General features: G+C 62.8%; 1 long non-coding RNA gene and 1 other non-coding gene across 2 annotated transcripts in view; one reads left to right on the forward strand and one right to left on the reverse strand.

Moving 5' to 3' along the window:
* Positions 1–15000, reverse strand: part of LOC142794378 (uncharacterized) — a 33589-nt gene that overhangs the window by 7421 nt on the left and 11168 nt on the right. The window lies entirely within an intron of this gene.
* LOC142794380 (small subunit ribosomal RNA) lies at positions 11873–13687 on the forward strand. The gene has a single exon (XR_012892296.1). It is a non-coding gene; the product is annotated as a small subunit ribosomal RNA (ribosomal RNA).

The raw sequence follows: 15000 nt of genomic DNA on the forward strand, positions 1-15000 counted from the left end.
CGAACTTTTTTTGTTTGTTTTCTTTTGATTAAGCGCAAGCTTTTTTCTTTGTTTTCTTTTGATTAAGCGCGGGCTTTTTTCTTTGTTTTTTTTTTTTATTTCGCCCCGGCAGACGCGGTTTTTGCGCCGCCCCGGCTGACGCGGTTTTTGCCGCCCCGGCTGACGCAGTTCGGACTTAGCACTTTTCGGCTGTGCCTGGCTGGCGGCCCACTCACTCGATCGCCATGTCTGTTTGCCACAGTTTTCCCGGTGGTGCCGCACCCGGGCTCGCCCCGGCTGACGCAGTTTTCGCGCCGCCCCGGCTGACGCGGTTTCGTGCCGCCCCGGCAGACGCGGTTTTCGCGCCGCCCCGGCTGACGCGGTTTTTGCGTCGCCCCGGCTGACACGGTTCGGACTTTGCACTTTTCGGCTGTGCCTGGCTGGCGGCCCACTCACTCGATCGCCATGTCTGTTTGCCACAGTTTTCCCGGTGGTGCCGCACCCGGGCTCGCCCCGGCTGACGCAGTTTTCGCGCCGCCCCGGCTGACGCGGTTTCGTGCCGCCCCGGCAGACGCGGTTTTCGCGCCGCCCCGGCTGACGCGGTTTCGTGCCGCCCCGGCAGACGCAGTTCGGACTTAGCACTTTTCGGCTGTGCCTGGCTGGCGGCCCACTCACTCGATCGCCATGTCTGTTTGCCACAGTTTTCCCGGTGGTGCCGCACCCGGGCTCGCCCCGGCTGACGCAGTTTTCGCGCCGCCCCGGCTGACGCGGTTTCGTGCCGCCCCGGCAGACGCGGTTTTCGCGCCGCCCCGGCTGACGCGGTTTCGTGCCGCCCCGGCAGACGCAGTTCGGACTTAGCACTTTTCGGCTGTGCCTGGCTGGCGGCCCACTCACTCAATCGCCATGTCTGTTTGCCACAGTTTTCCCGGTGGTGCCGCACCCGGGCTCGCCCCGGCTGACGCAGTTTTCGCGCCGCCCCGGCTGACGCGGTTTCGTGCCGCCCCGGCAGACGCGGTTTTCGCGCCGCCCCGGCTGACGCGGTTTCGTGCCGCCCCGGCAGACGCAGTTCGGACTTAGCACTTTTCGGCTGTGCCTGGCTGGCGGCCCACTCACTCGATCGCCATGTCTGTTTGCCACAGTTTTCCCGGTGGTGCCGCACCCGGGCTCGCCCCGGCAGACGCGTTTTTTTTTTTCTTTCGCCCCGGCTGACGCAGTTTTCGCGCCGCCCCGGCTGACGCGGTTTCGTGCCGCCCCGGCAGACGCGGTTTTTTGCGCCGCCCCGGCTGACGCGGTTTTTGCCGCCCCGGCTGACGCAGTTCGGACTTAGCACTTTTCGGCTGTGCCTGGCTGGCGGCCCACTCACTCGATCGCCATGTCTGTTTGCCACAGTTTTCCCGGTGGTGCCGCACCCGGGCTCGCCCCGGCTGACGCAGTTTTCGCGCCGCCCCGGCTGACGCGGTTTCGTGCCGCCCCGGCAGACGCGGTTTTCGCGCCGCCCCGGCTGACGCGGTTTCGTGCCGCCCCGGCAGACGCAGTTCGGACTTAGCACTTTTCGGCTGTGCCTGGCTGGCGGCCCACTCACTCGATCGCCATGTCTGTTTGCCACAGTTTTCCCGGTGGTGCCGCACCCGGGCTCGCCCCGGCTGACGCAGTTTTCGCGCCGCCCCGGCTGACGCGGTTTCGTGCCGCCCCGGCAGACGCGGTTTTCGCGCCGCCCCGGCTGACGCGGTTTCGTGCCGCCCCGGCAGACGCAGTTCGGACTTAGCACTTTTCGGCTGTGCCTGGCTGGCGGCCCACTCACTCGATCGCCATGTCTGTTTGCCACAGTTTTCCCGGTGGTGCCGCACCCGGGCTCGCCCCGGCAGACGCGTTTTTTTTTTTCTTTCGCCCCGGCTGACGCAGTTTTCGCGCCGCCCCGGCTGACGCGGTTTCGTGCCGCCCCGGCAGACGCGGTTTTTTTGCACCGCCCCGGCTGACGCGGTTTTTGCCGCCCCGGCTGACGCAGTTCGGACTTGGCACTTTTTGGCTGAGCCTGGCTGGTGGCCCACTCACTCGATCGCCATGTCTGTTAGCCACAGTTTTCCCGGTGGTGCCGCACCCGGGCTCGCCCCGGCTGACGCAGTTTTCGCGCCGCCCCGGCAGACGCGGTTTTCGCGCCGCCCCGGCTGACGCGGTTTTTGCCGCCCCGGCTGACGCAGTTCGGACTTGGCACTTTTTGGGCTGAGCCTGGCTGGCGGCCCACTCACTCGATCGCCATGTCTGTTTGCCACAGTCTTCCCGGTGGTGCCGCACCCGGGCTCGCCCCGGCAGACGCGTTTTTTTTTTCTTTCGCCCCGGCAGACGTGGTTCCCCCCCCCCCCCCCTTTTCGCTCGCCCCGGCTGACGAGGTTTTCGCGCCGCCCCGGCTGACGCAGTTTTCGCGCCGCCCCGGCTGACGCGGTTTCGTGCCGCCCCGGCTGACGCGGTTTTCGCGCCGCCCCGGCTGACGCGGTTTTTGCGTCGCCCCGGCTGACACGGTTCGGACTTTGCACTTTTCGGCTGTGCCTGGCTGGCGGCCCACTCACTCGATCGCCATGTCTGTTTGCCACAGTTTTCCCGGTGGTGCCGCACCCGGGCTCGCCCCGGCTGACGCAGTTTTCGCGCCGCCCCGGCTGACGCGGTTTCGTGCCGCCCCGGCAGACGCGGTTTTCGCGCCGCCCCGGCTGACGCGGTTTCGTGCCGCCCCGGCAGACGCAGTTCGGACTTAGCACTTTTCGGCTGTGCCTGGCTGGCGGCCCACTCACTCGATCGCCATGTCTGTTTGCCACAGTTTTCCCGGTGGTGCCGCACCCGGGCTCGCCCCGGCTGACGCAGTTTTCGCGCCGCCCCGGCTGACGCGGTTTCGTGCCGCCCCGGCAGACGCGGTTTTCGCGCCGCCCCGGCTGACGCGGTTTCGTGCCGCCCCGGCAGACGCAGTTCGGACTTAGCACTTTTCGGCTGTGCCTGGCTGGCGGCCCACTCACTCGATCGCCATGTCTGTTTGCCACAGTTTTCCCGGTGGTGCCGCACCCGGGCTCGCCCCGGCAGACGCGTTTTTTTTTTTTTCTTTCGCCCCGGCTGACGCAGTTTTCGCGCCGCCCCGGCTGACGCGGTTTCGTGCCGCCCCGGCAGACGCGGTTTTTTGCGCCGCCCCGGCTGACGCGGTTTTTGCCGCCCCGGCTGACGCAGTTCGGACTTAGCACTTTTCGGCTGTGCCTGGCTGGCGGCCCACTCACTCGATCGCCATGTCTGTTTGCCACAGTTTTCCCGGTGGTGCCGCACCCGGGCTCGCCCCGGCTGACGCAGTTTTCGCGCCGCCCCGGCTGACGCGGTTTCGTGCCGCCCCGGCAGACGCGGTTTTCGCGCCGCCCCGGCTGACGCGGTTTCGTGCCGCCCCGGCAGACGCAGTTCGGACTTAGCACTTTTCGGCTGTGCCTGGCTGGCGGCCCACTCACTCGATCGCCATGTCTGTTTGCCACAGTTTTCCCGGTGGTGCCGCACCCGGGCTCGCCCCGGCTGACGCAGTTTTCGCGCCGCCCCGGCTGACGCGGTTTCGTGCCGCCCCGGCAGACGCGGTTTTCGCGCCGCCCCGGCTGACGCGGTTTCGTGCCGCCCCGGCAGACGCAGTTCGGACTTAGCACTTTTCGGCTGTGCCTGGCTGGCGGCCCACTCACTCGATCGCCATGTCTGTTTGCCACAGTTTTCCCGGTGGTGCCGCACCCGGGCTCGCCCCGGCAGACGCGTTTTTTTTTTTCTTTCGCCCCGGCTGACGCAGTTTTCGCGCCGCCCCGGCTGACGCGGTTTCGTGCCGCCCCGGCAGACGCGGTTTTTTTGCACCGCCCCGGCTGACGCGGTTTTTGCCGCCCCGGCTGACGCAGTTCGGACTTGGCACTTTTTGGCTGAGCCTGGCTGGTGGCCCACTCACTCGATCGCCATGTCTGTTAGCCACAGTTTTCCCGGTGGTGCCGCACCCGGGCTCGCCCCGGCTGACGCAGTTTTCGCGCCGCCCCGGCAGACGCGGTTTTCGCGCCGCCCCGGCTGACGCGGTTTTTGCCGCCCCGGCTGACGCAGTTCGGACTTGGCACTTTTTGGGCTGAGCCTGGCTGGCGGCCCACTCACTCGATCGCCATGTCTGTTTGCCACAGTCTTCCCGGTGGTGCCGCACCCGGGCTCGCCCCGGCAGACGCGTTTTTTTTTTCTTTCGCCCCGGCAGACGTGGTTCCCCCCCCCCCCCTTTTCGCTCGCCCCGGCTGACGAGGTTTTCGCGCCGCCCCGGCTGACGCAGTTTTCGCGCCGCCCCGGCTGACGCGGTTTCGTGCCGCCCCGGCTGACGCGGTTTTCGCGCCGCCCCGGCTGACGCGGTTTTTGCGTCGCCCCGGCTGACACGGTTCGGACTTTGCACTTTTCGGCTGTGCCTGGCTGGCGGCCCACTCACTCGATCGCCATGTCTGTTTGCCACAGTTTTCCCGGTGGTGCCGCACCCGGGCTCGCCCCGGCTGACGCAGTTTTCGCGCCGCCCCGGCTGACGCGGTTTCGTGCCGCCCCGGCAGACGCGGTTTTCGCGCCGCCCCGGCTGACGCGGTTTCGTGCCGCCCCGGCAGACGCAGTTCGGACTTAGCACTTTTCGGCTGTGCCTGGCTGGCGGCCCACTCACTCGATCGCCATGTCTGTTTGCCACAGTTTTCCCGGTGGTGCCGCACTCGGGCTCGCCCCGGCTGACGCAGTTTTCGCGCCGCCCCGGCTGACGCGGTTTCGTGCCGCCCCGGCAGACGCGGTTTTCGCGCCGCCCCGGCTGACGCGGTTTCGTGCCGCCCCGGCAGACGCAGTTCGGACTTAGCACTTTTCGGCTGTGCCTGGCTGGCGGCCCACTCACTCGATCGCCATGTCTGTTTGCCACAGTTTTCCCGGTGGTGCCGCACCCGGGCTCGCCCCGGCAGACGCGTTTTTTTTTTTTCTTTCGCCCCGGCTGACGCAGTTTTCGCGCCGCCCCGGCTGACGCGGTTTCGTGCCGCCCCGGCAGACGCGGTTTTTTGCGCCGCCCCGGCTGACGCGGTTTTTGCCGCCCCGGCTGACGCAGTTCGGACTTAGCACTTTTCGGCTGTGCCTGGCTGGCGGCCCACTCACTCGATCGCCATGTCTGTTTGCCACAGTTTTCCCGGTGGTGCCGCACCCGGGCTCGCCCCGGCTGACGCAGTTTTCGCGCCGCCCCGGCTGACGCGGTTTCGTGCCGCCCCGGCAGACGCGGTTTTCGCGCCGCCCCGGCTGACGCGGTTTCGTGCCGCCCCGGCAGACGCAGTTCGGACTTAGCACTTTTCGGCTGTGCCTGGCTGGCGGCCCACTCACTCGATCGCCATGTCTGTTTGCCACAGTTTTCCCGGTGGTGCCGCACCCGGGCTCGCCCCGGCTGACGCAGTTTTCGCGCCGCCCCGGCTGACGCGGTTTCGTGCCGCCCCGGCAGACGCGGTTTTCGCGCCGCCCCGGCTGACGCGGTTTCGTGCCGCCCCGGCAGACGCAGTTCGGACTTAGCACTTTTCGGCTGTGCCTGGCTGGCGGCCCACTCACTCGATCGCCATGTCTGTTTGCCACAGTTTTCCCGGTGGTGCCGCACCCGGGCTCGCCCCGGCAGACGCAGTTTTCGCGCCGCCCCGGCAGACGCGGTTTTCGCGCCGCCCCGGCTGACGCGGTTTTTGCCGCCCCGGCTGACGCAGTTCGGACTTGGCACTTTTTGGGCTGAGCCTGGCTGGCGGCCCACTCACTCGATCGCCATGTCTGTTTGCCACAGTCTTCCCGGTGGTGCCGCACCCGGGCTCGCCCCGGCAGACGCGTTTTTTTTTCTTTCGCCCCGGCAGACGTGGTTCCCCCCCCCCCCTTTTCGCTCGCCCCGGCTGACGAGGTTTTCGCGCCGCCCCGGCTGACGCAGTTTTCGCGCCGCCCCGGCTGACGCGGTTTCGTGCCGCCCCGGCTGACGCGGTTTTCGCGCCGCCCCGGCTGACGCGGTTTTTGCGTCGCCCCGGCTGACACGGTTCGGACTTTGCACTTTTCGGCTGTGCCTGGCTGGCGGCCCACTCACTCGATCGCCATGTCTGTTTGCCACAGTTTTCCCGGTGGTGCCGCACCCGGGCTTGCCCCGGCAGACGCGTTTTTTTTTTCTTTTCGCCCCGGCTGACGCAGTTTTCGCCCCGCCCCGGCTGACGCGGTTTCGTGCCGCCCCGGCAGACGCGGTTTTTTGCGCCGCCCCGGCTGACGCGGTTTTTGCCGCCCCGGCTGACGCAGTTCGGACTTTGCACTTTTTGGCTGAGCCTGGCTGGCGGCCCACTCACTCGATCGCCATGTCTGTTTGCCACAGTTTTCCCGGTGGTGCCGCACCCGGGCTCGCCCCGGCAGACGCGTTTTTTTTTTTCCTTCGCCCCGGCAGACGTGGTTCCCCCCCCCCCCTCCGTCTTTCTTTTTGTTTTTTTTTTCGCCGCGGCTGAAGTGGATTTTTCGGTGCCTCGACGCCCCGGTAGTCGCGGTTTTTCCGTTTCCGCACGGCCCCGGCTGACGCTGCTCGGTCACAGTCGCCTTTTGTGAGGATTGCAGACTTCTTGAGCGCGGGTGTTTTTTTTTTGTTGTTGTTGTTGTTTTATTACGCATTCGCTCCAGCAGACGCTGTTTAGACTTTTTGTTTCCTCTTTTATCCTGCGACGAGGTGACGAGGTTTATTCGGTGCCCCGCCGCCCCGGCTGAAGTGATTTTTCCTGTCCCGTGCCGCCCCGGCTGACGCGGTTGGGACTTCGCGTTTGTTCGGCCGCCACGGGTTTTGGCGCACTCGCTCGGTTGCTTGTTGTTGCCACTTGTTGCGAACCCAGGTTTCTTGAGCGAGCGCGGGCGTTTTTTCTTCCTTTCTTTCTTTGTTCTATGTGTTAGCGAATCGGCCTTTAATATCACACGAGGACTCACAACCAACAATTTTCAGTTTGAAGTGTAAAAAATCTGCAGGTGTTGACGTAACTGACTTGCCCCGTACCCTTGAGTACATCCATGAAGTTCTCGTAGTACTACTAAATCGCATTATTCCAAGTGGAGAAATTCCCATAAACTTGCAAACCTCTACACGAAAATCGGTGCGCGTGATAAAGTTGAAAATTATCGTCCGATATCAAATGTGCCTTCTATAACACAAATTCTAGGAAAAAAAAAAAAAAACACTTGTTCGCCGTTCTCTGCGCCGTGACTGGCAGCACTCCGGCGAAGCGAAACGGGGTCGATTCGAGCACGATATCGGCGTCTTTCGACGTGCTCGCCGGCGACCGTCGCACGAGTACGTCGCACGAGCGCGTCTGCCGGGGCGCCGTTTGCGAAGCCGACGCAAAAGTGGGAACCGCCGCTCGGATGATCGCCGCTTTCGGCAGAGTGAGTGTTGGCACTCCGGGGAAGCGAAACAGCGTGAATGCGCCCACGAAATCGGCGTATTTTGAAGTGCCCGCCGGCGACCGTCGCACGAGTACGGTAAACCGCGTCAGCCGGGGCGTAGTTCGGGACGCCGACGAAAAAGTGGGAAGCGCAACTCGGATCTTCGCCGTTTTTGCAGGAGTGAGTGGCGGCCCTCCTGCGAGACCAAGAAGCATCGATTCGTGCACGAATTCGGCGCCTTTCGACGTGATCGCCGGCGACCGTCGCTCGAGTAGGGCAAACCGCGTCTGCCGGGGCGGGCTTCGGGACGCCGATGCGAAAGTGGGAAACGCTGCTCGGATGTTCGCCGTTTTTGGCCGAGTGAGTGCTGGCACTCGGGCGAAGCCAAACGGGGCCGATTACGGCACGATATCGGCGTCTTTCGACGTGCCCGGCGGCGACCGTCGCACGAGTACGGTAAACCGCGTCAGCCCGGGCGGAGTTCGGGACGCCGATGCGAAAGTGGAGAACGCCGCTCGGATCTTCGCCGTTTTTGGAGGAGTGAGTGGCGGCACTCCGGAGAAGCCAAGGAGCGCCAATTAGCGCACGATATCGGCGTCTTTCGACGCGCTCGCCGGCGACCGTCGAACGAGTAGGGCAAACCGCGTCTGCCGGGGCGGGGTTTACGACGCCGACGCAAAAGTGGGAACCGCCGCTCGGATGTTGGCCGTTTTTGGCAGAGTGAGTGCTGGCACACCGGCGACGCGAAAGAGCGCGAAAGCGCCCACGAAAGTGGCGTATTTGGACGTGCTTGACGGCGACCGCTGCAGGAGTACGAAAAACCACGTCAGCCGGGGCGAGCGACCCACGGCGGTCTGGGTGCTTATCGCTGCTATTATAGGGGCACCCCGGCAGACGCAGAAAAAAAAAATTTTTTTTCGACCTTCTTTTTTGCTGGTCGAGCTCGGGTAACCCAGGTCGCAATGGGAGCCGCGCACGAAAGCGGCGTCGCGAGACGCGTTCGCGGTCGCTAGTCGCACGAGCTCGGCAACCGCGTCAGCCGGCGCGGAGTTCGGGATGCCGACGGCTAAGTGGGTACCGCTGCTCGGATGTTCGCCGTTTTTGGCCGAGTGAGTGCTGGCACTCCGGCGAAGCGAAACGGGGCCGATTCGGGCACGATATCGGCGTATTTCGACGTGCTCGCCGGCGACCGTCGCACGAGTACGGCAAAGCGCGTCTGCCGGGGCGAGGTTTGCGATGCCGACGAAAAAGTGGGAAGCGCCGCTCGGATCTTCGCCGTTTTTGCAGGAGTGAGTGGCGGCCCTCCTGCGAGACCAAGAAGCATCGACTCGCGCACGATATCGGTGTCTTTCGACGTGCCCGCCGGCCACCGCCGCACGAGTACGGCAAACCGCGTATGCCGGGGCGGGGTTGGCGACGCCGACGCAAAAGTGGGAACCGCCACTAGGATGTTCGCCGTTTTTGGCAGAGTGAGTGCTGGCACACCGGCGACGCGAAAGAGCGCGAAAGCGCCCACGAAAGTGGCGTATTTGGACGTGCTTGACGGCGACCGCTGCAGGAGTACGAAAAACCACGTCAGCCGGGGCGAGCGACCCACGGCGGTCTGGGTGCTTATCGCTGCTATTATAGGGGCACCCCGGCAGACGCAGAAAAAAAAAATTTTTTTTCGACCTTCTTTTTTGCTGGTCGAGCTCGGGTAACCCAGGTCGCAATGGGAGCCGCGCACGAAAGCGGCGTCGCGAGACGCGTTCGCGGTCGCTAGTCGCACGAGCTCGGCAACCGCGTCAGCCGGCGCGGAGTTCGGGATGCCGACGGCTAAGTGGGTACCGCTGCTCGGATGTTCGCCGTTTTTGGCCGAGTGAGTGCTGGCACTCCGGCGAAGCGAAACGGGGCCGATTCGGGCACGATATCGGCGTATTTCGACGTGCTCGCCGGCGACCGTCGCACGAGTACGGCAAAGCGCGTCTGCCGGGGCGAGGTTTGCGATGCCGACGAAAAAGTGGGAAGCGCCGCTCGGATCTTCGCCGTTTTTGCAGGAGTGAGTGGCGGCCCTCCTGCGAGACCAAGAAGCATCGACTCGCGCACGATATCGGTGTCTTTCGACGTGCCCGCCGGCCACCGCCGCACGAGTACGGCAAACCGCGTATGCCGGGGCGGGGTTGGCGACGCCGACGCAAAAGTGGGAACCGCCACTAGGATGTTCGCCGTTTTTGGCAGAGTGAGTGCTGGCACTCCGGCGAAGCGAAAGAGCGCGAATGCGCCCACGAAAGTGGCGTGTTTGGACGTGCTTGACGACGACCACCGCAGGAAAACGAAAAACCACGTCAGCCGGGGCGAGCGACCCATGGCGGTCTGGGTGCTTATCGCTGCTATTATAGGGGCACCCCGGCAGACGCAAAAAAAAAAAAAATTTTTTTTCGACATTCTTTCTTGCTCGTCGACCTCGGGTGACCCAGGTCGCAGTGGGAGCCGCGCACGAAAGCGGCGTCGCGAGACGGCTTCGCGGTCGCTAGTCGCACGAGCTCGGCAACCGCGTCTGCCGGGGCGGAGTTCGGGACGCCGACGGCTAAGTGGGAACCGCCGCTCGGATGTTCGCCGTTTGTGGCCGAGTGAGTGCTGGCACTCCGGCGAAGCCAAACGGGGCCGATTCCGGCACGATATCGGCGTCTTTCTACGTGCTCGCCGGCGACCGTCGCACGAGTACGGCAAAGTGCGTCTGCCGGGGCGGGGTTTGCGACGCGTACGCAATAGTGAGAACCGTCGCTCGGATGTTCGTCGTCTTTCGCCGAGCCAGTGCTGGCACTCCGGCGAAGCCGAACGGAGCCGATTCGGGCACGATATCGGCGTCTTTCCACGTGCTCGCCGGCGACCGTCGCACGAGTACGGTAAACCGCGTCAGCCGGGGCGGAGTTCGGGACGCCGATGCGAAAGTGGGAAGCGCCGCTCGGATCTTCGCCGTTTTTGGAGGAGTCAGTGGCGGCACTCCGGTGAAGCCAAGGTGCGCCAATTCGCGCACGATATCGGCGTCTTTCGACGTGCCCGCCGGCCACCGTCGCACGAGTACGGCAAACCTCGTCTGCCGGGGCGGGGTTTGCGACGCCGACGCAAAAGTGGGAACCGCCGCTCGGATGTTCGCCGTTTTTGGCAGAGTGAGTGCTGGCACTCCGGCGAAGCGAAAGAGCGTGAATGCGCCCACGAAAGTAGCGTATTTGGACGTGCTTGACGGCGACCGCCGCAGGAGTACGAAAAACCACGTCAGCCGGGGCGAGCGACCCACGGCGGTCTGGGTGCTTATCGCTGCTATTATAGGGGCACCCCGGCAGACGCAGAAAGAAAAAAAAAAAAAAATGGGGACATGGCGTGCGTCACCGTGCGGCTTCGCAGCGTTGCCGAAGTCGCCGAGCCCTTCGACTGAGCCGAACGGCGGACAGGGAACGTTGGTCGGCCGTTCTAACCTGTCGGTGCCACGCCGAGACGTCGTTAAGGAAAACCGCGTCGTGGGCCTCTACGACGCCGTCGAGTCGTTGTACGTTTGGTGTCCAGCGTGTCGGCGGCGAGTAGCGGACACGTCGTTCACGACTTCGGTCTTTCGCAGTCGACGCGAACTTGCGGAGAGTCGTGGTGCCTCACGTTTTCGGCAGAAACCGCGGCGGAATTTTCCCGTGCGTGCGCGCACGACCTCGGTGCTGTGCCGTCAGCGTAGTGTTGCACAAACTCGTGGCCTACCCAAGGTGCGGTACGTTTGCGGCCGTATCCTCGGTGGGAATTTCGTGAGTAGGGTCGCAAATTCTACGACCTCGGCGGGTTTGAGAGCGACGTAGACTTGTGGCACGCTCAACGTGCCACACGTTTCGGGGCACACCCGCGGTGAAATTTTCTCGAGTACGCTCGTATTAGTGCCCAAGGAGGTCTGGGTACTTATCGCTGCTATTATGTGGGGGTTCTCGTGAGCGGCGTACGCGAAAGCGACCGGGTGTCTGATATGCGGCGGGCTTCGGCCTCGTCAAGCGTGTCCTCGGGTCTGCTCCAGGGGAATCCACGGCAGTCGTCTGCAGCCTCATCCGCTTGATGCGTTAGGGGCTGGTTGTCGGACGGTGCCGTTTTACCACGATATCGAGGTGTGTTCCGTGTCGTCCTCGGGCGATTCAGATGCGAAAGCGCCGAAGACGCGGGCGTGACCCGTCGTCTGGCGGCTTTGCAGTCTCGGCTCCGTTGCTAGTTCCGGCCGGTCCACCGACAGTGCAGCGGGCTTGGGCAACCCGCACGGCGCGACCGAGTCGATGCAACGAAAAAGAGCGAGCATGAACGTGCTTCTTGCCGCACGGCTCCCACTCGTCTTTCGGGAAGGTTGTGCCGTAGCGAGCTCGAACGCCGTCATCTCGGAGTGCAAAATAAGCGTGTTGGGGCGCCTGAAGGTGGCCTCCGCCGCACACAGACTGCGTCCGGCCCGCCGAAGGCGAGGACGGACGCGCAGTCGAACGATTACCTGGTTGATCCTGCCAGTAATCATATGCTTGTCTCAAAGATTAAGCCATGCATGTCTAAGTACATGCCGAAATAAGGCGAAACCGCGAATGGCTCATTAAATCAGTTATGGTTCCTTAGATCGTTTCTTCCTACTTGGATAACTGTGGCAATTCTAGAGCTAATACATGCAGTGAGCCTGGAGCCCTTTGGGTAACGGGTGCTTTTATTAGACCAAGATCGATCGGGTTTCGGCCCGTATTGTGTGGTGACTCTGGATAACTTTGTGCTGATCGCATGGCCACGAGCCGGCGACGTTTCTTTCAAGTGTCTGCCTTATCAACTTTCGATGGTAGGTTACTTGCTTACCATGGTTGTTACGGGTAACGGAGAATCAGGGTTCGATTCCGGAGAGGGAGCCTGAGAAACGGCTACCACATCCAAGGAAGGCAGCAGGCGCGCAAATTACCCACTCCCGGCACGGGGAGGTAGTGACGAAAAATAACAATACGGGACTCTTTTGAGGCCCCGTAATTGAAATGAGTACACTCTAAATCCTTTAACGAGGATCAATTGGAGGGCAAGTCTGGTGCCAGCAGCCGCGGTAATTCCAGCTCCAATAGCGTATACTAAAGCTGCTGCGGTTAAAAAGCTCGTAGTTGGATCTCAGTTCCAGACGAGTAGTGCATCTACCCGATGCGACGGCTCGGACTGAACATCATGCCGGTTCTTTCTTGGTGCACTTCATTGTGTGCCTCGAGATGGCCGGTGCTTTTACTTTGAAAAAATTAGAGTGCTCAACGCAGGCGAGTCGCCTGAATAAACTTGCATGGAATAATAGAACAAGACCTCGTTTCTGTTCTGTTGGTTTTTGGAATACGAGGTAATGATTAAGAGGGACGGACGGGGGCATTCGTATTGCGGCGCTAGAGGTGAAATTCTTGGACCGTCGCAAGACGAACTACTGCGAAAGCATTTGCCAAGAATGTTTTCATTGATCAAGAACGAAAGTCAGAGGTTCGAAGGCGATCAGATACCGCCCTAGTTCTGACCATAAACGATGCCAACCAGCGATCCGCCTGAGTTACTCAAATGACTCGGCGGGCAGCTTCCGGGAAACCAAAGTATTTGGGTTCCGGGGGAAGTATGGTTGCAAAGCTGAAACTTAAAGGAATTGACGGAAGGGCACCACCAGGAGTGGAGCCTGCGGCTTAATTTGACTCAACACGGGAAAACTTACCCGGCCCGGACACTGGGAGGATTGACAGATTGAGAGCTCTTTCTTGATTCGGTGGATGGTGGTGCATGGCCGTTCTTAGTTGGTGGAGCGATTTGTCTGGTTAATTCCGATAACGAACGAGACTCTAGCCTATTAAATAGGTGCGGGGTTCCCAGCACCTTACAACCTTCTTAGAGGGACAAGCGGCTCCTAGCCGCACGAAACAGAGCAATAACAGGTCTGTGATGCCCTTAGATGTCCGGGGCCGCACGCGCGCTACACTGAAGGAAGCAGCGTGTCTTTATCCCTGTCTGAAAAGACTGGGTAACCCGTGGAACTTCTTTCGTGATTGGGATAGGGGCTTGCAATTGTTCCCCTTGAACGAGGAATTCCCAGTAAGCGCGAGTCATAAGCTCGCGTTGATTACGTCCCTGCCCTTTGTACACACCGCCCGTCGCTACTACCGATTGAATGATTTAGTGAGGTCTTCGGACCGATGTCCGGCGCGGCCTTTCGGTTGCGCCGGTCTGTTGGAAAGATGACCAAACTTGATCATTTAGAGGAAGTAAAAGTCGTAACAAGGTTTCCGTAGGTGAACCTGCGGAAGGATCATTAACGGATTGTGAAGGGTGAGCGCCTCAGCTGCGTCTGCGCCCGACACTTTCTGCCGCTGACCCCGTTTGGACGCGGGGTCGGCTTTTCCCCACGGGGCTGCCTGAATGTGGAGCGGCACCCCGTGACAAATTGTTGCGCCCAGCGGACGCCAACACCGCGACCTTGGACGGTCGGCCAGGTGGCGGACGCGGGTACAAACGGCGCAACGCACTCATAGGTCGGCTTTCGACCCGCCACTGCACCGTGGCTCGAAGCGCTCGAAATGCGCGACCCGACCGCTGCGGGACCGCCTAGTACTGTAAACAGGAGCGGCGGAGCGCGAACGGCGAGTCGTGGTTACGTCGGTAGAAGGCGAGGCTGCGCGTTCCCGAAACGCCAGCCGAGTGCCCTCCCGACCGTTCGAGCGTGCAAGAACGAGACCCGACAATCGCGCGGCGACTGCCAAGTACGAGAGGAACGGCACAAGCGTCGGCGGTCGGTCAAGGAACTGGCGATGTGACGGGTCCGCTGTGCACCAGTGCATACCGTCCCGCCGTCCGCGGCAAGCGCCTCCGCGTCCTCGGGTGACGGAGGCTGCCGGTCGGTTCTTGCAGGCGAGGGATCTCGCTGGCACCGGTTCGCGTTGACGCGCGGCCGGTCATGGCACGGCGATGCGACGGCCGAGGTGCGCAGTACTCGATGGAGGAACCGCACGCTCCGATGACCGTCCCGCCCTCCGCGGCGTATGCGTACCGACCGTAATGGTTGCAGCAGCGCCGGCCGGCTTTTGAATTCGCCACACGAAACACGGTGCGAGATCGCGGTTAGGGGAGCGTCGACGTTGCCAGGCGTTTTGCTTGCTGCCGAGGGAAAGGCGGCACGGCCACGTCGCGCTCGTCGCGATTAGCGGGTCTGCGCGCTTTGGGAAGGTGCCGCAACGACTTGCCGAAAGAGGAAGCACGGAAGAACGAGGGACTTGGACGTCCCGACAATTGAACGCACTTGCGGCCAGGCCCTTGCTGGCTTCGTTCTTCCGCCTCGAGTAGGCTCGTACGCGGCTCCGGCGCCGAAAGTGGTCCTTGGCACCGACTTCGGTGGACGTGGGAAGTGCCGCGCAAGTACGGCGCGCCTGGCTCCACCTGTTGGCTAAAGTAGGCAGCCGGATCGGCATTTTGGTGTGCGGTGGCAAACCGTGGATGCGAAAAAAGCTTGTGCGATTTCGTGGAACAAAAAGCGGGGGTCCCCCTTTTTATGCGGAGGAGACCGACCCGCCTGCCGTGGTGAACCGCGACGCCACGGTAAAAACGGGAGAGGCTTGTCGATGGGACCGTGCA

The sequence above is a fragment of the Rhipicephalus microplus genome, unplaced genomic scaffold (assembly GCF_043290135.1).
Source record: "Rhipicephalus microplus isolate Deutch F79 unplaced genomic scaffold, USDA_Rmic scaffold_407, whole genome shotgun sequence".
Classification (NCBI taxonomy): Eukaryota; Metazoa; Arthropoda; class Arachnida; order Ixodida; family Ixodidae; genus Rhipicephalus; species Rhipicephalus microplus.